Here is a 26,164-nt window from a genome sequence, read left to right as displayed (position 1 = left end):
CTGGTTCCCTCAACAAAAACCCAATAGGATTTTTCCATTGGATTTTAGTAGATAATTGCAGAAAATAGGGTCCGTGACTAACAACATTTTTTGTGCATGACGTCACCATCACTAAGCTTTTAACAACTCTTTCAGTCTTTGTTTTTGCTTGAGTGCAATTATAAACACAACAAGGCCGTGAAAGCCATCTAGTGAGTAGATGAGTTTACCTGTTCGCTGATGATGTTTAATGTCCCACGACAACCTCTGTAGTCCTATTTAGACACTTGTTAGCTACAGCATTTTACAAGAAAAGTAAAAGGTTTTTAAAAAATCACAAGAGCGTATTATTGATGTATTTATCGTTGCATAAAACGTGAAAATATCTTGAGCTTGTGTTAACCACAGAGCTTATTTCAAACATTTAATCAAAAACCCATTCAAAAACCCCACTGATTACAGGGCCATACAACCGGAAGTGCTAAAGTGCTAACATTCTTCCGGGTTTTGGCCTACAAAAATGCATCATCCCTGCACCCCTCTACACAAGGGAGCTTTAGCAGAAATGCAGCACACCCGCTAAGTTTCATTTTGACAATTATGGTTTTTGTGGGCCATTTGAAACAAAGCACTTTTGTGCAAAATAAGTACATTTCACATTAGTCACATGAATTATTAAGAGACAGTGTTGAAATGTTTCACAAAATTAAATTTACATTATAACTTTTTTAAAATTGGTATTTTGCAGAAGCGTTTATTTTAAAGAGTTTATTATGTGTCATGCTAACAAATGTGTAAATAAACTGGAGAGTTTCCTGTCTGTGAGGTAAAGACGACATCTCCCATGATTCTGCTCAATTTCGGCGTCATCAAGCTACTACCCTTTGTTTTGAATAGGTGACCTCTAGTGGTGATAATTTACATATTGTGCCTTTAAATCTGTTCATCATGTCAAGTGATCGAGTCTCTTCAGAAAATTTGGACCAAATCATTCAATTTATATGGATTAGTTTTACAATCTCTTTATGAACTTTTTGAAGTGTCAAAGTGTCAGTTGCATAGCTGTTCATGGAGGGACAAAAAACTCTCAGATTTCATCCAAAAGTTCTTTTTTCTGAAAATATTGTTCTGAAAATGAATGAAAATTTGGAATGACATGAGGGTGAGTAATTAATGACAGAATTTTCATTTTTGGGTGAACTATCCCTTCAAGTGAAAATTGCCCATTACTGCCAAATATTTTCAGTTGAAAGTCTTGTAATATTTTATTTTATTTTTTATTTTATTTATGTGACAAAGTAAGGTAGGAGGGACATTTTTTACTTACCATTTTAAGAAAATTCACTTAAAAAGCTCTCGTCCACACTGTAAAATGTTGAATTAATCAAGCAGACAGAGATGGAGAGATGCCTGACACTCATTTTACTGACTACAGTTGTAAAACTCATCTCAGCTGGTAAGAAATGAAGCAATGATCTTTTCAGCAATTATATTAAGTCACCAGAATATTGTGCTTTTTAGTTTTGTGTTGCTTTCAAAAGGTTTATGACATATCATGACAGTATAGTCATTTACTGTATTAAGTCATAATATGCCTCCCTGTGATTTTCTTTGTTTTATATATAGACAGTGTGAATGTGAGGTTGGTTGGTGGTAAGAGTCGCTCTGCTGATAGAGTGGAGGTTCTTCATAGAGGTCAGTGGGGAACAGTGTGTGATATTTTCTGGGATTTGGCTGATGCTGCAGTGGTGTAGAGAGCTGGACTGTGGGGCTCCTGTACAGGTGCTGGGAGAAGATGCTTTTGGAAAAGGAGACGCTCAGATGTGGACACAAGAGATTCAGTGCAGAGGAGATGAGTCTAAGATTTCATTTTGCTCAATATCATCATCACACAAACACAGCTGCACCAGTGACAATAATGTGGGACTGATCTGTTCAGGTAAATTATAAATATTTAGTGTCTCTTCATTGATTTTCTGTAATATCATATGCAAGATATGCAGTAATCTTAAATGTATTACAAAATTTATTTTCCTAAGGTTTTTTTTTTTTTTTTTTTTTTTGCACTGCATTGTTACTGAGTGGCTAAGTATCACGATATGTTGTCTGATGTTTTTCATAATGAGCCTCATAATGACAAAAGTTCTTTGCACAGGTTACACAGATCTTAGACTGGTCAATGGTTCAGACTCTTATTCTGGAAGAGTGGAGCTTCAGTTCCTCAATGATTGGGGCACAGTGTGTGATGCATGCTGGGATATGAGAGCTGCCAGTGTCCTCTGTAGACAGCTGAATTGTGGGATTGCTGTGTCTGTTGTGGGATCAGACTGGTTTGGAGAAGGAAGTGGTGAAATCTGGGCTGATGTGTTTGATTGTGACGGGAATGAAACAAAACTCTCAGAATGTTCCATCTCTTCATGGAGTCGAGCTGAATGTTCTCATAGACGAGATGTTGGAGTCATCTGTTCTGGTAAACTTATTTGAAACTGAGAGCATTATGCTACTGGAAAAAAAACTCTATTTAATATATAAACACTATTTCAATATGATCTAACACCATTATTTTAGTAAAACATCAGATCTTCTCTCCAGGTTCCTCGTTGGCTGTTCATGATGGTCTGGTGCGGTTGTCTGGAGAGAGACAGTGTGAGGGGGAGGTGGAAGTTTCCATCCATCAGGTCTGGAGGAGAGTTCTGCTGGACTCCTGGAGTCTCACTGAATCCTCTGTGGTCTGCAGACAGCTGGGCTGTGGCTCTGTGCTGAACTTCTCCGGCTCCTCTTCATCCAGTCCTGAACACAGTCATGAGTGTGTGACGGGCTTCCAGTGCTCTGGGAGTGAAGCTCATCTGGGGAAATGGGAGCGTTTAGCGGAAGTTCTACCCGGAAGACTCTAATGCACGTCATTGCTCATTATCTAACCAATTACTACATGTCACTGAGTATATAAGTTCCAGTCCCACCTACTATTATGTTCGCAGATACCTACGTCGGCATTCACCACCTCCTCCCCACCACCACCACCAGATCGGTCCCCGTCCATACATCGGGGTAGGCTCCGCCCCTGCCTTCATCTAAAGGCAGGAGCAGCAAACGTCTGCTACCCTCCGGATTGTGCATATGGATGGGGCCTACGCCAAAGAACTTAATCATTCATCATTGATTATTCATTTTCATACTGTCTAATAAATCTCATTCATCGTATTTCTTTGCTTCCCGAGTCTTTCTGGTAGAACTGCAGCTCTCCACAAACTCTCAACTGCAGCTCCACACAACAGCTGTCAATCTCCTGCCTTGGTGAGAAGAGCAACATCTGGGCAGATTCTTCAGTTGTAAGTGATCACTAATGTGTTTCTCTTTCTCTGAATATCAGGTCGCGGGTCCATCAGGCTGGTAGGTTCTGGGGGAGACTGTGCAGGGAGGCTGGAGGTTTTTCACAGCGGCTCATGGGGAAGAAGACTCTAAGAAGACTGAGGCTGTTTATGAGGAGATCCATTACAGGCCCACTAATCGACAAAGTCTCTTCACAAAGGGGTGAGGTTGCTGAAATGATGACTATTATTAATAATAATTTTTAAAAAAGTATAGCTACCGTGTGTATGTGTGAATAGTCCAAGTGATGAAAGTATTTGTTAATTTGATTAGATTTTACCATGCTGACATGTTTAATGATTTTACAGGTCTTTTTGACAGTTAAAGTGAAGAAATGTTAATCTTGTTAGGCTTCCCGCTTTTAACCACAGAATTCAGCAGTGAAAACCACAGCGCTGTGTTTGTGCTGCAGTCAGTGAGAGAGCACACAGGTGTTAGTGTGAAAGGTTTGACGAAGTGTGGGAACAATAATAACAGATTATTATTATTTTTTCCTGGTGCTTTTTTTATCAGATAATATATAATCAACATGTTTTGGCTTATATTAATCTTTTTATGTATTTTATATAACCAGTAGAAATGCAGAAGACTCATTGTCTACTTGTTCTGATTTCATGTCTCATTACTTTAATAGATAAAGTTTATGAAATATTATTTGAGTAGTTCTGTCGTATATTGAGTACCTTCTAATGGTGAGGGGTTCGGTCCATTCCTCCCGGAAGCCAGCTTTACACTGGTTCTGAATTGTACCGGTCGCTGTCCATGGTGTTGGAGGAGTGTCCGCTCTGCAGTTGTGGTGGAAATAAGTGACCAATCAGAAGAACCAAAAATAAAGAACCTGTCAGAGGATAAATCGAGCTTGATGTAGTATATATAGCTATGTCACATCCAATACCTTCCAACTGTCATCATTTGATATGGTTTAAAACAAAAATAATATATATATATATATATATATATATATATATATATATATATATATATATATATATATATATATATATATATATATATATATATATATATATAGTACACTATATGATTGCATAATGTAGACTTTGTTGTTTGCTAGAATATTATTAAATAATATAGTTTTTATTTTAATTTTTTTGTCTTATTGTTTGTTTTACTCACGTTTTTGCATTTTGTTAAATCCAGTCATGCAACAGGCTCTTCCAATTGTAATATTTATAATGTAATTAAAATTGATTTTAAAAAAAAATTGTGTCTGTGATTGAGTTTCCATTATAATTTTTCATATAATGATGATAACATATTTCCCTGCAAGTTTCACAGAATAGTTAATTATTTTTGTAGTATGACCACATTTCTCATGGTGGAATTAGGGGCTTAAATAAGCGTGCCACACGAGTCCTGAAAAGTGAGGCCAAAGCATCTCGATTGGCCCCCAGGTGGTTGGATACAGTATATATCATAAACCCTGCCCTCTCCATGTAATGGGACGTGAGAAAAACTAAACAGTCAAATTACATGTCAATTTTTTTTTTTTTTTTTTTTTTCACCAAAGATGGTTTCTGTCATTTTTGGTACTTTTTATAATGCTGATGTCAGTTAAAGTGTTCATTCTTTAAATAAGTTTGTTTTTAGTTAGTTATTGATGCTATAAAATGTGGGTTTTGACGTCATGATTGACAGCTGAGATTGACACCTTCTCTGAGCGAAGTAGTCACTGAAGCAGCAACTGAATTTTTTCTGGATCTTCAGGAGGAGACTAGAGCTTTAACTTTAAGTTCTACAGTTCCATAACCATTTATTTCACACCAACATGAGTTGTTCTGCAGTATTAACCGATTCTGCTGGAGTGTGGGCAGAACCTTGATATCACGGCTCCACTTTGTGCTCACTACTGTGCAGACTTGGGTTCACGATGCGCAGACTCAATACTCAATATGCCAGCGCTATATTGGCACACTGGTGGCTTCACATGCTACAATGGAAGAGAGTGAAGGTGCGTCGTACATCTTTTTTTTTACAGTCTATGGTCTTAAAGGTGTGGTTGATTATGATTTCACTTTTTTCAACTTGTGTAATGTTGCTGTTAGAGCATAAACAACATCTGCATAGTTACGATACCCAAAGTTCAATGCAAAGGGAGATCTTTTAAAGAATTCCCTGTTTAAGGACTACAACAATCGGCTGGTAGGAACTACAACAAGCTTCTTCCTGGGTTCACTAACCCTAAAATTTACATAAACCCTGCCCAAGAGAACACGCAACAAAGGGGACAAGGCCAGTTTGCTTCACAAACAAGGGTCAATTCAACACTGGATTTGCACAAAAGCTTAACATGACAGCACATGCTAGTCAATGAGTTGAATCAACTCCAAAGCAACTACATCAATTTATTCAAAATTCAAATTCAAAATTGCTTTATTGGCATGACTGTAAATCATACAATATTGCCAAAGCATACATAAAACAATAATAAAAACATATTTATAACAATTTATCCACTAACCATTCAGAAATGTCCTGTTGCATTCTAAAAATTGTAACACTTTGGAAAAAGGTCCTTGACTCCATTTCGACCCACAATCAAACTACCCATATATAATATTTCCCCTGTGTTTCATGTGTGTCTTTGTTATATTGACCTAATTATGATTCTTTAGTTATGTCAGGGTAACTTCAAGTTGCGAAGCCATCCCGAGCAATGTGTTCATTGTCAAACTCCAAAATAATTTTTAACAAACACCATTATTTTATTTGAAAAAGTGAATAATTTTATTTTATAGTCAGAATATTTTTGTTTGTCTTGTATTTTTTCTTTAGATCAGATTCTTTAGAACATTTTAAGCTGTCATATGATCATGTTACAACATGCCCCTCAGATGTTACAATGTGCTCCACCTATGGGACATGTTGTCACATTTCACTTCCACATTTCACTTCTTTTGGGGTAAAAACATTAATTATGAAACAAAACCACATATTTGTACTAGACGTGATTTTTTTTTTTTTTTTTGTATGTGTGTGTATTAAGGGCTTACTTGTGCACTGTGCTCTTGGTAAATGCTTTTAAAATTATTCATTGTACAAAGTTCAGTTTATTAAATGTTAATGTCATGCTAACATACGTATACACTAATATACAGTGTTTAGGATATTCACAGTTAGTTATCAGCGCTTTTATCTCTTCTCTGCAGGTGTTGGGCTTTGATTCTGTAAATAAACTGGAGAATTTCCTGTTTCTTGTAAATCAAATGTGTGTGTGTGTGTGTGTCTGTGTGTGTGTGTGTGTGTGTGTGTGTGTGTGTGTGTGTGTGTGTGTGTGTGTGTGTGTGTGTGTGTGTGTGTGTGTGTGTGTTTCTGCATCCCCTCAGGGAGGCGTCTTGAAGGGTGGGGAGGAGGAGCTCATCAGCACTGACAGTTTTGATATTTATGGAGAAAATCATAAAGCCTCCTCTGATTTGTCACTGAAGTTGTTTGATGGTTTCCTCTGTTGTGTCTAATAAGGTAACAGCGAGTGTGATTGGAGGGTGTTGGACCTCTTTCTCTCTCATTAAGGGGTGTGAGAGGATGCCTGTACTTCTGTATCATCAGTGCGGAGAAGCTTTACTGGATGTTGAGTTTATCAAGCAGAGAGAGATGGAGAGATGCCTGACGCTCATTTTACTGACTACAGTTATAAAACTCATCACAGCTGGTAAGTACACAAGAAATGAAAGAGATTAAGTTATTTTCAGAAATGAAGGTGTCAGAATATGTTCTGTTTTTTCGCTTACATTTTTTGTCTCACTGTAACCAAGATTTTTATTTGTAAATAATAATATTATTATTAATATTTTGTAAAACAACATACTGTTGATTGAGTATTGATTTACAATGTACAATTTTGAATAGTTTTCCTCGAATCATGTTTGTTTATTATACAAGGCAATAATGACATCAGCACAGAACTGCTTTAATTTTTCTTCAGGTAAAGGTATATTTAACTACGGAAGAGTAAAAAAATAAGAACAGTGCTAAGAATTAGATGCTTGAAGTTTTTTTTTCAGGTCTAACCCTAGAGCCTAATTCAGGTGCAGAAATTGTAAATATAATAATCAAATGTAAAATAGCATTACATAATCTTCACTGTATTAATTAAATATAGATTAATCCTTAAAGCTACAAAAGTTATTCAGTCAAGATCAGTGAGTGATTTTTTTTTTTTTCCTTTTGTTCTTTGATTAATGGCACAGGTGGCAGCAGGTAGGCTGCTGTCACTTTAAAGGCCGAATTCCATAAGCACAGACTTAAATACACAGAAAGAAAAATATTGAATATTATATAGAAATGTTTATATATACTCATCCAGCCTAGGGTCAAATCATTTTGTAGATGTGTTAAGCACTGTGGCATGGCAGGATTTTGAACAGCTTGTGCACCCTCCCTTATTTTGCAACTAACCTTAGTGTTATTTTAATATTCAGGGCCCTATAATACACCCGGCATATAAGTTAGTAGTATAATACACTACACTCTAAAAAATGCTGGGTTAAAAAAAACCCAAGCTGGGTAAAATATGGACAAACCCAGCAGGTTGGGTTAAAGGGCACCTATTATGCCCTCTTTCACATGATGTAAAATAAGTTTCTGGTATGGTCAAGTTTCAACTTAAAATACCCCACAAATTTGCCCCTATTTGGGGGTGAGCAAAAACATGCCTTTTACTATAATATATTGCTGGCTAAAAAAATAAATCCAAAATTGGTTGAAAAAAATGGCTGGGTAAAAACAACCCAATCCCTGGTTTTGTCCATATTTAACCCAGCAGTTTTTAGAGTGTAGTTTGCGTCCGGTGCCGTTTGCGTTTTTACTGTTCAGCGCCAGTTAGTGCGCCCATGGGCGTGCTGGTCTAAAAAAGAGGTGTGTTCAGGCACATTGCTATTTTAAGGAGCTGAAAATAGACTGCGCCATACACCAACTCAAACCTGGTCTAAAGTCTAAAGTCAATGGCGCAATTTTTTTTTTTGTTAGAGCGTGTTGGATGCGCATCACACAAACATGCCAAATATTAAACAAAAGGATTACAGTGTAAAAGAATATTATTGTGTAGGCCACATAAATATAAAAATGTAATGATGAATAGTCATTGCGTATATTAGAATTAGGCTACCTATTTTCAATTCAGCCTATTACTACTAATAATGATGAACGAAACTGGCTAATTAATTGAACAATCGTGCCAATACACACACACACACACACACATACATATATATATATATATATATATATATATATATATATATATATATATATATATATATATATATATATATATATATATTAACTGACTCATCGCGCGGAGCTATTTGCATTTGCAAGCCCGCTTTAACTTCGCGCACGAGCAGATCGGTTTCTTCGCTTGAAAAGCGTTCAGCTTTTCCGCCAACAAATTCCGCCATGTAAATAGCAATCCACCATGGCGCGAGTGCATCTCGCTGAGTGCACCTGCGCCGTGCACTTTACACTTTGCGTTTAGATCGTTAAAATAGGGCCCTACATGTTGATCTCAAAATTATTCATTCTCACAATTTAATGTGTTTATTCTCAGCAAATTATTTAGCCTTTTTTTAATCGAAATTTAATGAGTTTATTCTCAACATTTTATTTAGACTTTTCTTTCTCAAAATTTAAGTTTTTTTTCTTCTCAAAATTACAGAAGAGGATTTTATTTAGGCCAGGTAATAATTTAAAAAAAAAAACATCTTGAGATTAAAGTCATTTTAATGCAAGATTAAACTCATTAAATTTCTAGAAAAAAAGTAGAAATACAATTTTGAGAATAGAGTTATTTTTTCACTCTCTGTGTGCGCACTATCTGAAGATCCATTGGTGGAGTTTTTTCGAGTTCAGGGCGGCAGTTCAAAACAGTGAATCTATACAGGCAAAAAGGACACTTCAAGAATGAAAAAAGTGGCGTCTGTGTTTTACTGTAAATATGCAAATGGAAACAGAATGGACAATCTGTAATATTTCTCTATAAGCACAGACTTTATTAAATAGCCTACACAGAAAGATAAATGTCTATACACACTTGCCCAGCCTAGGGTGAAGTCATTATGCTTATCTGCACATAGTATGCTTTATTAATAAGGTGTATAGAGAATTTGATCTTTTAATAAGCCTTTTCCATGTGAAGCATTTTCGAATGTCCCGTTTTCTTGCGAGTACATTGCGCAAATTGTAGCCTACTGTTTTTTTCTTATAAAAAGACCCAGATGCTTACAAATTCTCTTTAAAGTTCATATGCTACTTATTATTTGGTTATAAGCTTTATTTATTGAAAAAAGCTTAAAATACAGGCACAGCTTGACTAAGTACGTGATCCTACTCTGTCATGTACTCTGTCAGTATGCAATAAATATGACACTGATTGAATGCGTGTTTATTCTCGAATTAGTCTCTATATTCTCTATATCCAGCTTTACAACTTTGTTTCCATTACAACATAACAGTATACTTTAATGCCACAGAAATTATGATTTATAACTACTTTACAGCTAATAAATAATACATGCATTTTAAGATAATTGATTTAAGTGTTTTTATAAAATTAGAAACTTCACATCTCTGTCTTTAAACTTTTACTTTTAATAAAAAAGGTAAAATAAGTTTATTGAGCTCAACTTGTATTGAACTCTGAATATTCCAATAAATATTCAGATGTATGTGCACCACTTTGCAACATGTCCCACTTTGTTATGCTGTGAATTAAATTATCTCTCATCCCTTTATTTCTCTCATTGTTACTTAATATTTAGACCGTTTTAATGTGAGGTTGGTTGGTGGTCACAGTCGCTGTGCTGGTCGAGTGGAGGTTCATCATAGAGGTCAGTGGGGAAGAGTCTGTAATCGTTACTGGGATTTGGCTGATGCTGCAGTGGTGTGTAGAGAGCTGGACTGTGGAGAACCTGTAGATGCTCTGAGTGATGCTGATTTTGGAACAGGATCAGGACCAGTCTGGATTACTTATGTCTTATGTACTGGATCAGAGTCTACACTGAAGAACTGTGGGTCATCAGGATGGGGCATAAGCAATTGTGATCATAGTAAAGATGCTGGAGTCATCTGCTCAGGTAAAGTATATTACATATAAAAGTATATTACATATTCAAATTCACAACTTTAAAATAAATAATGTTTTAAAATAAATGTTTCAAATAAATGTTTTATTTTTATTAATCGTATTTATGTAAGCCACGATTTTTATGATCTATGCTGTTCTTTCAGAAGTCAGGCTGGTTGGAGGTTCTCGCTGCTCTGGGAGGTTAGAGATACTTCATAATCAGTCGTGGGTTTCAGTGAGTGCTGCTGCCTTTGACCAGCAGGATGCAGAGGTTGTGTGTAGAGAGCTGGACTGTGGGGCTCCTGTACAGGTGCTGGGAGAAGATGCTTTTGGAAAAGGAGATGCTCAGATGTGGACACAAGAGATTCAGTGCAGAGGGAATGAGTCTCAGATTCACCTCTGTCCAACATCACCATTAGATGAAAACAACTGTTCACAAGAACACAACATTGGTTTGCAGTGTACTGGTAGGAGTTCAAAGTACACCAAAGCTGTCATGATTATGTTCTGTTCAGTTCTGTTTTTGTATTCCCTGTATTCCCGCCTGTGTTCCCTTATTCATTAGTTTCCATGGTTTGTTAATTAGCCCTGCATGAGTTCCCTTTCAGTTAATTAGTTCCTGTGTATTTATAGCCCTGTGTTCCTTTAGTTCATTGTCTATTATTGTCAAAGTCCTATACACTATTGTGGGTTCTATTAAAAGTCTCTTTTTAAACTTACACTTGCTTTTCTTATTGTTCTCTTACATTCACAGACACATTAAATGTGAGGTTGGTTGGTGGTCACAATCGCTGTTCTGGTAGAGTGGAGGTTCATCATAGAGGTCAGTGGGGACCAGTGTGTGGTGCTGGTTGGGATTTGGCTGATGCTGCAGTGGTGTGTAGAGAGCTGGACTGTGGAGAACCTGTAGATGCTCTGACTGATGCTCATTTTGAACTGGGATCCAAACCGATTTGGATGAATAATGCGATGTGTACTGGTTCAGAATCTTCACTGAAGAAATGTGGATTCTTGCAATTAATGGATAATGAAGTGTGTCTTGATAAGAGCGCTCAAGTCATTTGTTCAGGTAAGCTAAAGCTAAAAAAAATGTCTAATTGTACTAAACAACTCCACCAAAAGTTCATATTCCTTGATCATTTCCCACCTTCTCCACTTTCTTTGCTAGAAAATAAAACTTTAGAAACTTGTTTATAACTCTACTTTCTAATGTAATGCCCTCAAATTATTAATTCTTAGACAGTTTTCACATGAAAATCTGGGTGGTCATATAATGTATTTTTACAGTAGCAATACACTGTAATTCCCACTTTTGGACCTTTTTGCTTTAACGGACAATAGAAAACACTGCAAAATCAAGCTGTTACACACACACACACACACACACACAATCTCCTCACAGAGGGTGCGAGTTCTCTTTTGCATCAATGCCCGGGTGATGACGGCGTAAATGACTGGTCATAGAGCATTCGGCATATCATTGAACGTTTGTTTACAACGAGTGACTGTTTTGTCCATGTTCTTTTGATTATCACTGTTGTAATGTATTGGGAAACTGGAATGCACATTCATCGACTGAAACATACATTAGTTGAATCCGTCTGTCTGATTTGCATGTTGTTTTCAGACAACCATATTATAGATGAGTGGTCAGATTTGGCATGAACCGCGGTGTAAGCGCGTGCCGATCCGTCAGTGGAGAACCAAACGGTTCGATTTTTTACAGTGAACCGTCCCACCCCTACTATCTATCTTTCTGTCTGTCTAAACTAAAATAAACTTTCAAGATTTAAAAAATACTTAATTTCTGGACCGGCTTTTCAAGCCAACTTTAAGTTTGTCTGGACTAGTGTTAATTTCGTCACCTATTTTTAATTTAGTCTTAGTCTTGTGCCAAATGTCCTTGTTAGTTTTAGTCATATTTACTCATTCACATATCTTTTTTTGTTAGTCAAGTTTTAGTCGACTAAAGGTCTCGTCATTTTAGTCTAGTTTTAGTCAAAAGAAAACTCAAGGTATCTTAGTCAAGTTTTAGTCGACTAAAAGTCTTTTAATTTTAGTCTAGTTTTAGTCAAAAAATTTTAGTCTTTTTTTTTTTTTAAATAACACATTATTACTGAGATTATTAAACATTTCAGTAAAAAAAAAAAGTGTTTCGCATATCTCAAACATTGGATAAATGTCATAATTTCTGACAAAATACACTTGTTGAAAGATTTTTGTTGAATGCAAATGTTAAACGTGTCTGGTTTTCAATTTCTGATTTAGGAGACACATTCACAAATGATTAACCTGTTCTGAAGAGTATTTTATTTTAACCAACACAATTCAAAAGCTAGTATGTCGTCGTCCCTCGTCCCTCGTGTTCGCTTTGGGTGTTGTGTGTTAAGCAGTTTCGTGTTGCAGCCACAGGCGTATAAAACCTGTAAAGCCTCGTTTACACTGCACGCGTGTGCGGCTTGTTACGGCTGCGACGCGGCTACCGGAGCTGATACACGGTCACTCTAGTCAATGCTTACGTTTACACCAGCCGCGCCGCGGTGCGTTTGAGAAGCGGCTCGACGCGCCGCTTTGCTAAAGATAGGCGCCTCACCTCCAAGACGCGCAGCTCAAATACAAAACAAAGTCAAAATAATCACCCTGTGTAAACTCCCGCTCATATTTTACATCACTAGAAACTGACGACAAGAGATTCGAAGTTGAAAAACTTGAAATTTCTTTGAGCTGACATCGCGCAGAGGACGGAACAACACCTTGCCGGAGCCGTAACGAGCCGCACACGCATGCAGTGTAAACAAGGCTTCAACGAGGCTTAACTTGAGCAACAGCGCGAAGCCGCGAACTCGTTCTGATTATTTTAAAGGCATAACAACTGATGAAAAAGCAGAGACGATTGTAGACGAAAATGAAGAGAGATTTTATCTTAGTTTTTATTTTATACAAAACATTTTCGTCTCGTCTTTTTTCGTCAACAATAATGCATGTTTATTTAGTCTTAGTCAGCGTTTTTGGGCAGCGGTGCAGTCTTGTCATCGTCTCGTCTTAGTCATGAAAAAAAAGGTCGTTGACGAACATATTTCGTCTCGTCTCGTCTGACGAAATTAACACTAGTCTGGACTAACTTTTTTAGTTTAAATTTTGTTCTTTCCTGTGTTGTTCTTTCAGGAGTCAGGCTGGTTGGAGGTTCTCGCTGCTCTGGGAGGTTAGAGATACTTGATAATCAGACGTGGGTTTCAGTGTGTGCTGCTGCCTTTGACCAGCAGGATGCAGAGGTTGTGTGTAGAGAGCTGGACTGTGGGGCTCCTGTACAGGTGCTGGGAGAAGATGCTTTTGGCAAAGGAGACGCTCAGATGTGGACACAAGAGATTCAGTGCGGAGGAAATGAGTCTCAGATTCTTATCTGTCCAACATCACCATCATATAAAAACAACTGTTCACATGAAAATGTTGTTGGACTAGTGTGTGCAGGTTTGACCCTTTAAATAAAAAATAATGTTCCCAAAATCTAAACTAAATATTAGTTCAGAATTATCTTTTTTCTCTCTCTTTATGTGATACTTTTCCCCTCATTCTTTCCCTTTGTCCATATGTTTTTTATTCTCTCTTTATTCATTATATAGACATTATGAGAGTAAGGTTGGTTGGTGGTCACAGTCGCTGTGCTGGTAGAGTGGAGGTTCTTCATAGAGGTCAGTGGGGGACAATGTGTGGTGTTGGCTGGGATATGGCTGAAGCAGCAGTGGTGTGTAGAGAGCTGGACTGTGGAGAACCTGTAGATGCTCTGTTTGATGCTTATTTTGGACTGGGATCGGGACCAATCTGGACAAAACGCAAGTTATGCATTGGATCTGAGTCTACACTGAAGAATTGTGGAATGATAGATTGGTATGTTTATAACTGTGATCATGCAAAAGATGCAGGAGTCATCTGCTCAGGTAAACTGCTCCAATCTCTGTTTAATTTTTACATTACTGATAAACCACCTGCCTAAACCACCTGCCTAGGGATGGTTCACCCAAAAAAAAAAAAAGAAAAAAGAAAAAAGAAAATTAAATGATCATTTACTTCATGTCTTTTCAAACCTCTATGACTTTGTTGTGTAGAGTACCTTTTTTCATATTATTTTACTTGCATTATATTGAAAAAAGTACCAGGATATTCTGTAACATTCTCCTTTTGTGTTCCATGAAAGAAAGAAATTCAAAACTCTTTGAAATGACATGAGATTGGATATTTTACTCCTTTCACATTTTTAAGTGGTTCTTTGTTATAGACCAATGATGATAAGAATTACACATTTAGATAACAAACAACATTATCAATTTTTTTTTTCTTTTGCTACTTCAGGTGTCAGGCTTATTGGAAACTCCAGTTGTTCTGGGAGGTTAGAGATACATGATGATCAGACGTGGGTTTCACTGAGTGCTGCTGCCTTTGACCAGCAGGATGCAGAGGTTGTGTGTAGAGAGCTGGACTGTGGGGCTCCTGTACAGGTGATGGGAGAAGATGCTTTTGGCAAAGGAAATGCTCAGATGTGGACACAAGAGATTCAGTGCAGAGGAAACGAGTCTCAGATTCACCTCTGTCCAACATCCTCAATCAAAAACAGCTCTTCACATGATAATTACCTGGGGCTTTTCTGTGCTGGTGAGTTAAAATAATATGAAAGTAATATCATACCTTTTACTCATACACAGTATCAATACAATAACATGATATGTGATAGAAGATTTGAAAAGAAGGACTGTTATTTCATTGTGTCAACATAAACACATCACTATAGGTAGTGAAAATAATCTACTTAATATTTGCATAAAATGTTGCAGTGATATGTAACAACAAAGTATATTTAATAACATACTTTAAACAGCATATGAAAATTTCAGAAAGATATCAGTCCTGTGTTTTGTTGTAAAATACCAGTGGTGACATTTTACAACACAAGAACATAGTCATGTCACCAGAAATTGTGTAAACAGTTGAGGCAGTTTAACTTACCTCACACAAGGCACGAATTATGTAGTTTCTCACATGTAGCACCAAATATGTTTTGTGTTTTGGTCACACATTGCCTAAGGCAGTGGTTCTCAACTCCAGTACTCAGGACCCCCGCTCTACACATTTCAAAGATCAATCAAAGATTGTTAAACAAGTAAAAATCGTTTATTGAAAGGAGTTTGTCATCTGACCAATCTGAAGGATTTGTGAGATATCGGTTATCTTGTAGAGCCTGTTTTATCAGCGCAAGGATCACACAAGTATAATAAAAAAGATCTTATTAACAAAAAGATACACAAGAGTAAATCAACACAACTACTAAATGAATGATAAATGAATAAAGTGCATTTGATGCATAAAATACAAGTGATTAAGTTGGATGTGGCTATGGCAGATTTACTTATGTAAAGAGAAACTAATTAGGTAAAGAAACCTATTATGCATCAAACAAATTAATGAAAGATTGTTTGTTATTAACTGGTAATAGCTATAAAACATCTAATGGTCCTAACAATCTGGAACACTGAGACAAAGGTACCTTGAAGTGAAGGTTTGCTCTCCTGAGCTTAACCTTGTTGCAAATGTGCCTGTATGGCTTCTGTCTCTCTGGGCCAGAGACTTTGGTCAATCTGCTTTTGTCTCTCTGGCATGAAGACTTGGAACGAGCTGCATCTGTTATTGTTTTGCTGGATGAAGACTGTGAACGTAGTGTGTCTGTTGATGCCTTCTACCTTCTACAGGAGACTCAGAACTAGGTGTATCTGCTGTTGTCTCACCTTTGCCAGACAAAGACTTACCGTGTGTTCACACCACCGCTGGCGAGAGCGCCAAAGTGACAGGAAGTCATTCATTTTCAGTGTGAGCCGAAGTCAGGTCAACTTTATGGTAATGAGCTATGACACGGTTCGGCGGCAACCAATTGGAATGTAGACGTCCTCGCTTGAAAGGATTCAGATTGGTTGCCACAACTTGTCATTTACTTTGACCCTCCCACCGACGGCAGTTTGAACACACAGTACAGCATTGTTGTCAGGTTTTAATGAATGAATGGACTTGGATGAATTCTTGTGGCCTCTCTTTCTTTCACCCACCACTGCTGCAACCAAAAGGTCCTAAAGAATTTTTATGGCAGTCCAGGCTTAAACCTTGGAGATTAGTCCTCATGATGTGAGAAAAGCAGAAACCGCATGTGGACCAATGGTCTTATGGGTCTTCTTCCCTCTAAGAGGCGTCTTGCAGTTGTCTTGCATCCTTATCTGATGGTGTTAGACAGTTGTTTGTGCTAGTCCACCAAGATCCAATCAAAATGTAGCAAACCAGAGAGTGGGCCCTGGAATGTGCTGTTCACTACACAGTGTCTTGATGTGTAGTGAGCCAGTGTGCTTTACCAGTGCCAGAATTTGTATACTCAATATACTGATCCATGAGTTAGAGAACTTGTGAAGACAACCCATAGTCTTTCTTTCTATTCTTGTGCCACTTAGATAAAAAGAATGTGAGGTTGGTTGGTGGTAAGAGTCGCTGTGCTGGTAGAGTGGAGGTTCATCATAGAGGTCAGTGGGGAACAGTGTGTGGTGTTGGCTGGGATTTGGCTGATGCTGCAGTGGTGTGTAGAGAGCTGGACTGTGGAGAACCTGTAGATGCTCTGAGTGATGCTCATTTTGGACCAGGATCAGGACCAATCTGGATGTATATTGTGTTATGTACTGGATCAGAGTCTACACTGAAGAACTGTGGGTCAGCAGGATGGGGTATAAATGCATGTACTCACAATTCTGATGCCAGTGTCATCTGCTCGGGTGAGTAATTTAACTGGTTGCCCATGGATTTGTTGTGACAAATAATATTTTGTATAAGAAAACTTTAAATGTTTGTATGGTAATACATTTGTTTTTGTCTACTGTGCTCTGTCATTCATGTAACATAAACAGGTCATAAAGCTTCTAGACTCGTTAATGGATCTCACCTCTGCTCTGGGAGGTTAGAGGTGGTTCATGGGAACACCTGGGGTTCAGTGTGTGCTGCTGACTTTGATCAGCAGGATGCAGAGGTTGTATGTAGAGAGCTGGACTGTGGGGTTCCTGTACAGGTGCTGGGAGAAGATGCTTTTGGCAAAGGAGATGCTCAGATGTGGACACAAAAGATTCAGTGCAGAGGAAATGAGTCTCAGATTTCATTCTGTTCAATATCATCATCACACAAACACAACTGCACCAGTGACAATAATGTGGGTCTGATCTGTTCAGGTAAATTATAAATATTCAGTGTCTCTTCATTTGTTTCTGAAACAGTATGTGTTCTCTGTCAGCTGCATTTGACTTTTCACTTTATTTTAACTTCTCTGCTTTTTATTCAGGTTACACAGAGGCCAAACTCATGAATGGTTCAGACTCTTGTTCTGGAAGAGTGGAGCTTAGGTTTCTCAATGATTGGGGCACAGTGTGTGATGCATGCTGGGATATGAGAGCTGCCAGTGTTCTCTGTAGACAGCTGGATTGTGGGATTGTTGTGTCTGTTGTGGTATCAGACTGGTTTGGAGAGGGAAGCGGAGATATCTGGGCTGATGTGTTTGATTGTGACGGGAATGAAACAAAACTCTCAGAATGTTCCATCTCTTCATGGAGTCGAGCTGAATGTTCTCATAGACGAGATGTTGGAGTCATCTGCTCTGGTAAACTTGTTTGACATTATGCTACTGAAAAACTGTCTAAAAATTCTTATTTTAGTACAACATAAGATCTTTTCCTCAGGTTCCTCTCTGGCTGTTCATGATGGTCTGGTGCGGTTGTCTGGAAAGAGACAGTGTGAGGGGGAGGTGGAAGTTTCCATCCATCAGGTCTGGAGGAAAGTTCTGCTGGACTCCTGGAGTCTCACTGAATCCTCTGTGGTCTGCAGACAGCTGGGCTGTGGCTCTGTGCTGAACTTCTTCGGCTCCTCTTCATCCAGTCCTGAACACAGTCATGAGTGTGTGACGGGCTTCCAGTGCTCTGGGAGTGAAGCTCATCTGGGGAACTGCAGCTCTCCACAAACTCTCAACTGCAGTTCTCCACAAACTCTCAACTGCAGCTCTCCACAAACTCTCAACTACAGTTCTCCACAAACTCTCAACTGCAGCTCTCCACAAACTCTCAACTGCAGCTCTCCACAAACTCTCAACTGCAGCTCTCCACAAACTCTCAACTGCAGCTCTCCACAAACTCTCAACTGCAGCTCTCCACAAACTCTCAACTGCAGCTCTCCACAAACTCTCAACTGCAGCTCTCCACAAACTCTCAACTGCAGCGCTCCACAAACTCTCAACTGCAGCGCTCCACAAACTCTCAACTGCAGCTCTCCACAAACGCTCAACTGCAGCTCTCCACAAACTGTCAACTGCAGTTCTCCACAAACTCTCAACTGCAGCTCCACACAACAGCTGTCAATCACCTGCCTTGGTGAGAAGAGCAACATCTGGGCAGATTTTTCAGTTGTTAGTGATCACTAATGTGTTTCTCTTTCTCTGAATATCAGGTCACGGGTCCATCAGGCTGGTGGGTTCTGGGGGAGACTGTGCAGGGAGGCTGGAGGTTTTTCACAGCGGCTCATGGGGGACAGTGTGTGATGACTCCTGGGATATTAAAGATGCCCATGTGGTGTGCAGACAGCTGCAGTGTGGAGTGGCCCTCAGTAACCAGCAGGTACCAGCCTGGTTTGGTCCTGGTTCTGGACCCATATGGCTGGATGAGGTGGAGTGTGAGGGGAATGAGACGTCCCTGTGGAGCTGCTCTTCTCCAGGCTGGGGAAAACATGATTGTCAACACAAAGAGGATGTAGGAGTCGTGTGCTCAGGTACACTAGCAGAAATGTTTGCCATAGATGTATTTTTATTAAAAAAAAAAAAAAAAAAAAAACTACATTTGAACAACATTTTAACATATTATTCGGCTGATGTAATATTTTAGACTGCATGGATTACCCTTATATTAACCAGTTATTTTGGTGATATTTTAGATTTAGCATAACCAGAATTTCTCTTGTTTAAGGCACATCTTTTTTTCCATCTAGAGTTTAAAGAGATCAGGTTAACTGAGGGCTGTGAAGGGAATGTTGAGGTTTTCTACAATGGATCCTGGGGTAATGTGTGTCACCATAAGATGGACAGAGATACAGCGAGTCTGATCTGTCAAGAGCTGAACTGTGGAAGATCTGGTGCTTTTTCCAATTCTATGCCAAGACTGGAATCAGCTCCTAACTGGCTTGATAAAGTGAAATGTCGACCACATGATTCAAATTTGTGGCAGTGTCCATCTTTACCCTGGGGACAGAATGACTGTGACAGAGATGAAGTGGTCAAAATCATCTGCTCAGGTAAGAATAAAGTAGTAATCTGTTATCATTATTGAGTGTATGAACAAAATGTATTTATAATATTGATTTAACTGGTGATTACAGAACAGGAGAGTCATGAGTCACCTAGAAGCTCTTTGTCATGCTCCACATCTCCACATCAGAGACAGTGTTCAGGTAAGTTCATTTGATGTAGAAGAACATAAAAATCATAACAGCGATATGTGATGTGTATGTAATTTTGAGCTTGAGGCACCAAGTGGGTTTAATCTCACACCACAGACATACCAAATTGTAGGTGTTGCTGTTCTGACAGAACTCAATTGGCCAATAATGTGTCTACTTGTCTGTGATTTAGAGAATGTTCCTCTCAGACTGAGTGGAGGGGAGGGCCGGTGCTCTGGGAGGCTGGAGGTGTATCATAACACTGTGTGGGGCTCAGTCTGTGATGATCTGTGGGACATCAGCGATGCTCAGGTGGTCTGCAGACAGCTGGGTTGTGGAGCAGCACTGAGGGCTGATGGGAATTCAGTCTTTGGTGCTGGTGAAGGTGTTGTGTGGCTGAACAGAGTCGAGTGCAGAGGGAATGAGATTCACCTGTGGGACTGTCCTCTCTCCCTGAAGAACCACACTGACTGCTCCAACAAAGATCACGCTGGACTCACCTGTGCAGGTCACAGAAAATCAATAGATAATTTAAGAGTGAATAAATTTTGTGAATTTCCATGATTTTTAATATGTTTGTGTCTGTTTTGACAGATTTGTCAGTGTCCACTACTCCTGCCACAACAACATCATCATCTCCTCCAGTTTCTCAGACAGTGAGCTCAACATCAGTCTCTCATTCTCAAACTCCTCCGTCTCTCTCTGTGCTTGTGATTGTACTGGGAGTTGTGCTCTTACTGCTCTTAGTGACACTGCTTATACTGATTCAGCAGAACAGAGTGATGAGGAAAGGTAGGAGAGGTCCAGAGACTGTCATATTTTGTCTTATTCAGTCAGTGTGTGATCAGTCATGAGTCTCTCTACACTCACAGCTCTCTCTGACTGGTACACAGGAATACACAGGGCTCCAAGTGAAGGAGGTTATGAGGAAATTCATAACAGACGCAATCATTTCACTCATACAGGTGAGGCATAATCAGAGATTGTTAAAAACTTTATCTGCTGCGTTCTGATCAAAGGTTAAATTGGGTAAATTTCCCTCTCCACTTCCCATGAAGAGATGTATTGATGAACCGTTCTGCTCTTCTTTAACAGGAGAAAGTTTCATCTCTGAAGAACTGCATTCTAGGTGTGAAGATGATTTGCTTCTCTCAGGTTAGAGGGGTGATTTGCAAACTTGGTAAAAAAAAAAAAAAAAAAATGTAAACAGTGAAATTCACAAATTCCAGGAAATGTATGGCCTGTAAATGTACACACCACAGTATACATTACTAATATAATAGAGTCTGATGTTAAGAATAGCATTGATTGATTTGATTGGCCATCTCACTCATTTTGACATTGACGAGCGCTGTGAAGACTATTGAGACAGCAACCAAAAAACGTTTAAAACTTTTTGTCATCTAAATAACAAACAGAGCTGCATGTAATGAAGTGCAACAGAACAGCATCAAGAATACAAATAAATGTATTTTTATTTTATTCATAGCTCCCACAAAATCATAAATGTCTCTTGTCCCCCACCCCCTCTACCCCAAACTCCGCCTATGCTTGTAAACTGGTCAAGTGATTTCATTATGCAATGATTAAAATAATAAAGACCTTACTGCCTGCATTTTATTTCTGCAAAATCTTTGTTTTATATATATATTTTACATTAATATTTTGTTCTGATGTTGAAGAAAGGTGGGATCCATTAACATCAGGATACTATGAGGAAATCATCATTGATGGACCAAAACCAGATCACAAAACAGGTGTCTGTACTGCAGTTGTAGTTCTGTCTCTGTAATTCCGCAATCTCTACATATTAATATATACTTTCAAGTTTGTTTTGAGCTTGATGGCATTGATTTCATGTTAAATTTGTAGATGACACACCAGAGGGCCATGATGACGTCATTACCACAGGAGAGACATATGGTACTGAATTTACTTAATTATATATATATATATATATATATATATATATATATATATATATATATATATATATATATATATATATATATATATATATACACACACACACAAACATTCCTTTTGCCATTAATTGTAATAATCCATACTGAATTTACTGAATTTATAAACCCGATTCCAAAAAAGTTGGGACACTGTACAAATTGTGAATAAAAACAGAATGCAATAATGTGGAACTTTCAAATTTCAATATTTTATTCAGAATACAACATAGATGACATATCAAATGTTTAAACTGAGAAAATGTATCATTTTAAGGGAAAAATAAGTTGATTTTAAATTTCATGGCATCAACACATCTCAAAAAAGTTGGGACAAGGCCATGTTTACCACTGTGTGGCATCCCCTCTTCTTTTTATAACAGTCTGCAAACACCTGGGGACTGAGGAGACAAGTTGCTCAAGTTTAGGAATAGGAATTTTGTCCCATTCTTGTCTAATACAGGCTTCTAGTTGCTCAACTGTCTTAGGTCTTCTTTGGCGCATCTTCCTCTTTATGATGCGCCAAATGTTTTCTATGGGTGAAAGATCTGGACTGCAGGCTGGCCATTTCAGTACCCGGATCCTCCTTCTACGCAGCCATGATGTTGTAATTGATGCAATATGTGGTCTGGCATTGTCATGTTGGAAAATGCAAGGTCTTCCCTGAAAGAGACGACATCTGGATGGGAGCATATGTTGTTCTAGAACTTGGATATACCTTTCAGCATTGATGGTGCCTTTCCAGATGTGTAAGCTGCCCATACCACACGCACTCATGCAACCCCATACCATCAGAGATGCAGGCTTCTGAACTGAGCGCTGATAACAACTTGGGTTGTCCTTGACCTTTTTAGTCCGGATGAAATGGCGTCCCAGTTTTCCAAAAAGAACTTCAAATTTTGATTCATCTGACCACAGAACAGTTTTCCACTTTGCCACAGTCCATTTTAAATGAGCCTTGGCCCAGAGAAAATGCCTACGCTTCTGGATCATGTTTAGATATGGCTTCTTTTTTGACCTATAGAGTTTTAGCCGGCAACGGTGAATGGCACGGTGGATTTTGGTTCACTGACAACTTTTTTGGAAGTATTCCTGAGCCCATGTTGTGATTTCCATTACAGTAGCATTCCTGTATGTGATGCAGTGCCGTCTAAGGGCCCGATGATCACGGGCATCCAGTATGGTTTTCCGGCCTTGACCCTTACACACAGAGATTGTTCCAGATTCTCTGAATCTTTGGATGATATTATGCACTGTAGATGATGATAACTTCGAACTCTTTGCAATTTTTCTCTGAGAAACTCCTTTCTGATATTGCTCCACTATTTTTCACCGCAGCATTGGGGGAATTGGGGATCCAATTCTGAATTGACCTAATAAGTTGCAAATTGGTCCTCCAGCTGTTCCTTATATGTACATTTAACTTTTCTGGCCTCTTTTTGCTACCTGTCCCAACTTTTTGGGAATGTGTAGCTACACATTCCAAAAGTGCTGATTGGTTCTTTCTACGCTGTGGCATCAGCCAATCAGAAGTAATTCCATATCCACGCAACCATATATATCGTACCCTAGCCTGCAATCGACAGGCTGTGCAATGTGAAGCACTGTTATCCCTCCTCCTCCCCGGCTCCACCTGTAGAGATCTTCTACGGGGGTTCTACCATTCTTGCAGCAGCATTTTCCTTGTTGTTTTATTTGACTAAGCTGAACAATTTGTATTTGCTCAGCAGCAACAGCAGCAGTAGCAGCAGCAACAGCAGCAGCGTAGAAGATCTCGTACGCCAAAATCAAGCCATGTATACTTCATACCCCATGCCAATAAATGCTGGTTGAATTTAATCCACTCCGAGAGTTGTCATAATTGAAATATATATATATATATATAATATTATTGCATGTCTACCATTATTGAATCATCATGGCTTTATCAGGTGTAAATCCTAATAGCCTCAGATAGCCATGAGGGCAATGAAATCAGTGACACAAGCTGTATTAAAGGAGCTTTTTTTTTTTTTTTTTTCTGTAAAGAGGGAGATCAGGAGGAGTATGATGATGTGTGGAATATCACTGAAGATTTGAGAAACCTGTTAGGTAAGCTTTCTCTCTTATGATTGTCTAGACTTAATAAGTATATATATATACACACACACACAAACAAGCATGACACACACATATGTATGTATGTTTTGGGAGCTAAGGGTTCATATATATTTGTAATATTTGGTAGGGGTTCATATATCTATGCTTCTGTTTGTATTTGCATTCAAAATCCTTTCACAGATCTTGCATTATAGACCTACTCTTGTCTTGTAAACTGATCACATCGTTCATTGAATGATCAAAATCGTAATGGCCTCATGGCCAACAAGAACATTTAATTCCTAAAAATAATCTGTTTTAAATTTTTGCAGACAGGGCGAATGAAATCACACCAGAGTACTATGATGATGTCATCACTGATGGACTGATGCCAGAACGTGAAACAGGTGCTGTGCTGTTCTGTACTATATTTGTAATTCTCTCTGTTATTCTATAAATTAAGAAAATATACATATATAAGTTAGTTTTAAATGTGATGGTATCTGATTCATGTTACATTTGTAGAAGACACACATGCGAGCTATGATGATGTCATCAGCATCAGTGAACAGAACTCTGGTAATAAAGAATATGTTTGTTTGTTTTTGTTTTTGTTTTTTTCATTTATTTTTTGTGTATGTATTCTAACACACTCCCTGTAAATTGATGCTCAGTACTGATAAAATTGTGTTTGTTTGTGTGTGTGTGTGTGTGTGTGTTTGTGTGTGTAGTGGACACACCAGAGAATTATGATGATGTCATCATTAATGGACATGACACTGAAGGTATAACTGGTGAGTTACAGAACAATATATTGAACATATTGAATTATCATGACTTCATAAGGAGTAAATCTAATAGTGTCAGACAGTCATGAGGAGAAAGAGATCATCAGTGACACAAGCTGTATTAAAATCACAATGTTTTATTTCACATGTGTATCAGAGGGAGTTCAGGAGGAGTATGATGATGTGAAGAACAGCGATGAAGATGACCTGTTGGGTAAATTTTTGTCTTTTTTTTAATCTTTAGTTTTAGATATAAATTCAACATTAAACATGATAAATTTGCTTTTGTTTTTAATAACAGACTATGATGATGTGGGGGAGGAGTCAAAAAATGAGCACATGACTGTATGACTCAATGGCCACACCCACTGCCTCAGTTCATGAAGTTTTACAGCTTCTAGAGTTGGGTTGAATTGATCGTACATAGCTACTTTAGGTTTTAAATTAATTTTTATTGATGAGCCTGCATTTTGTAAAATGGATTTCTCTGAAATTTTGAGGTATAACTTTGATTTTTCTTTTTTCTTTTTTTTTTTAAACAAACATTTAAACAATCCCAAAGAACAATAAAAAACAAAACAAAAAAAAAACAGTCAGTATCTGGTGTAACCACCATTTGCCTCATGCAGTGCAACACATCTCCTTCGCATAGAGTTGATCAGGTAGTTGACTGTGGCCTTTTGGAATGTTGGTCCACTTCTCTTCAATGGCTATGTGAAGTTGCTGGATATTGGCAGGAACTTGAACACGTTGTCGTATATATGCCAATCTAGAGCATCTCAAACATGCTCAATGAGTGACATGTCGGTGAGTATGCTCGCCATGCAAGAACTGGGATGTTTTCGTGGATGAATGGCATAACAATGGGCCTCAGGATCTAGTCACGGTATCTCTGTGCAATGCCATCAATAAAATGCACCTGTGTTTATGTGTTCGTTGTCCATAACATACGCCTGCCCATAACATAACCCCACCACCACCATGGGCCACTCAATGCACAATGTTGACATCAGCAAACCAATCACCCACACGACGCCATACACGCTGTCTGCCATCTGCCCAATACAGTGTAAACCGGGATTCATCCGTAAAGAGAACACCTCTCCAAAGTGCCAGATGCCATCGAATGTGAGCATTTGCCCACTCAAGTCAGTTACGACAACGAACTGCACTCAGGTCGAGACGGTCTCTGATAGTTTGTGCAGAAATTCTTTGGTTACGCAAAACGATTGTTGCAGCAGCTGTCCGTGTGGCTGGTCTCAGACGATCTTGAAGGTGAAGATGCTGGATGTGGGCTGGTGTGGTTACATGTTGTCTACGCTTGTGAGGCCGGTTGGATGTACTGCTAAATTCTCTGAAATGCCTTTGGAGACGGCTTTTGGTAGAGATATGAACATTCAAGTCATGGGCAACAGCTCTGG

At 38.5% G+C, this 26,164-nt stretch overlaps 1 pseudogene; it reads left to right on the top strand.

Annotated features, from left to right (window-relative positions):
- The first annotated feature begins 1,377 nt into the window (after positions 1 to 1,377).
- Positions 1,378 to 25,094, top strand: LOC137024483 (scavenger receptor cysteine-rich type 1 protein M130-like; annotated as a pseudogene).
- The last annotated feature ends 1,070 nt before the right edge of the window (positions 25,095 to 26,164 follow it).

Source organism: Chanodichthys erythropterus, chromosome 8 (assembly GCF_024489055.1).
Source record: "Chanodichthys erythropterus isolate Z2021 chromosome 8, ASM2448905v1, whole genome shotgun sequence".
Taxonomy (NCBI): Eukaryota; Metazoa; Chordata; class Actinopteri; order Cypriniformes; family Xenocyprididae; genus Chanodichthys; species Chanodichthys erythropterus.
Note: the sequence above shows the minus strand (reverse complement) of the source record. Positions and strands in the feature narration are given on the sequence as shown.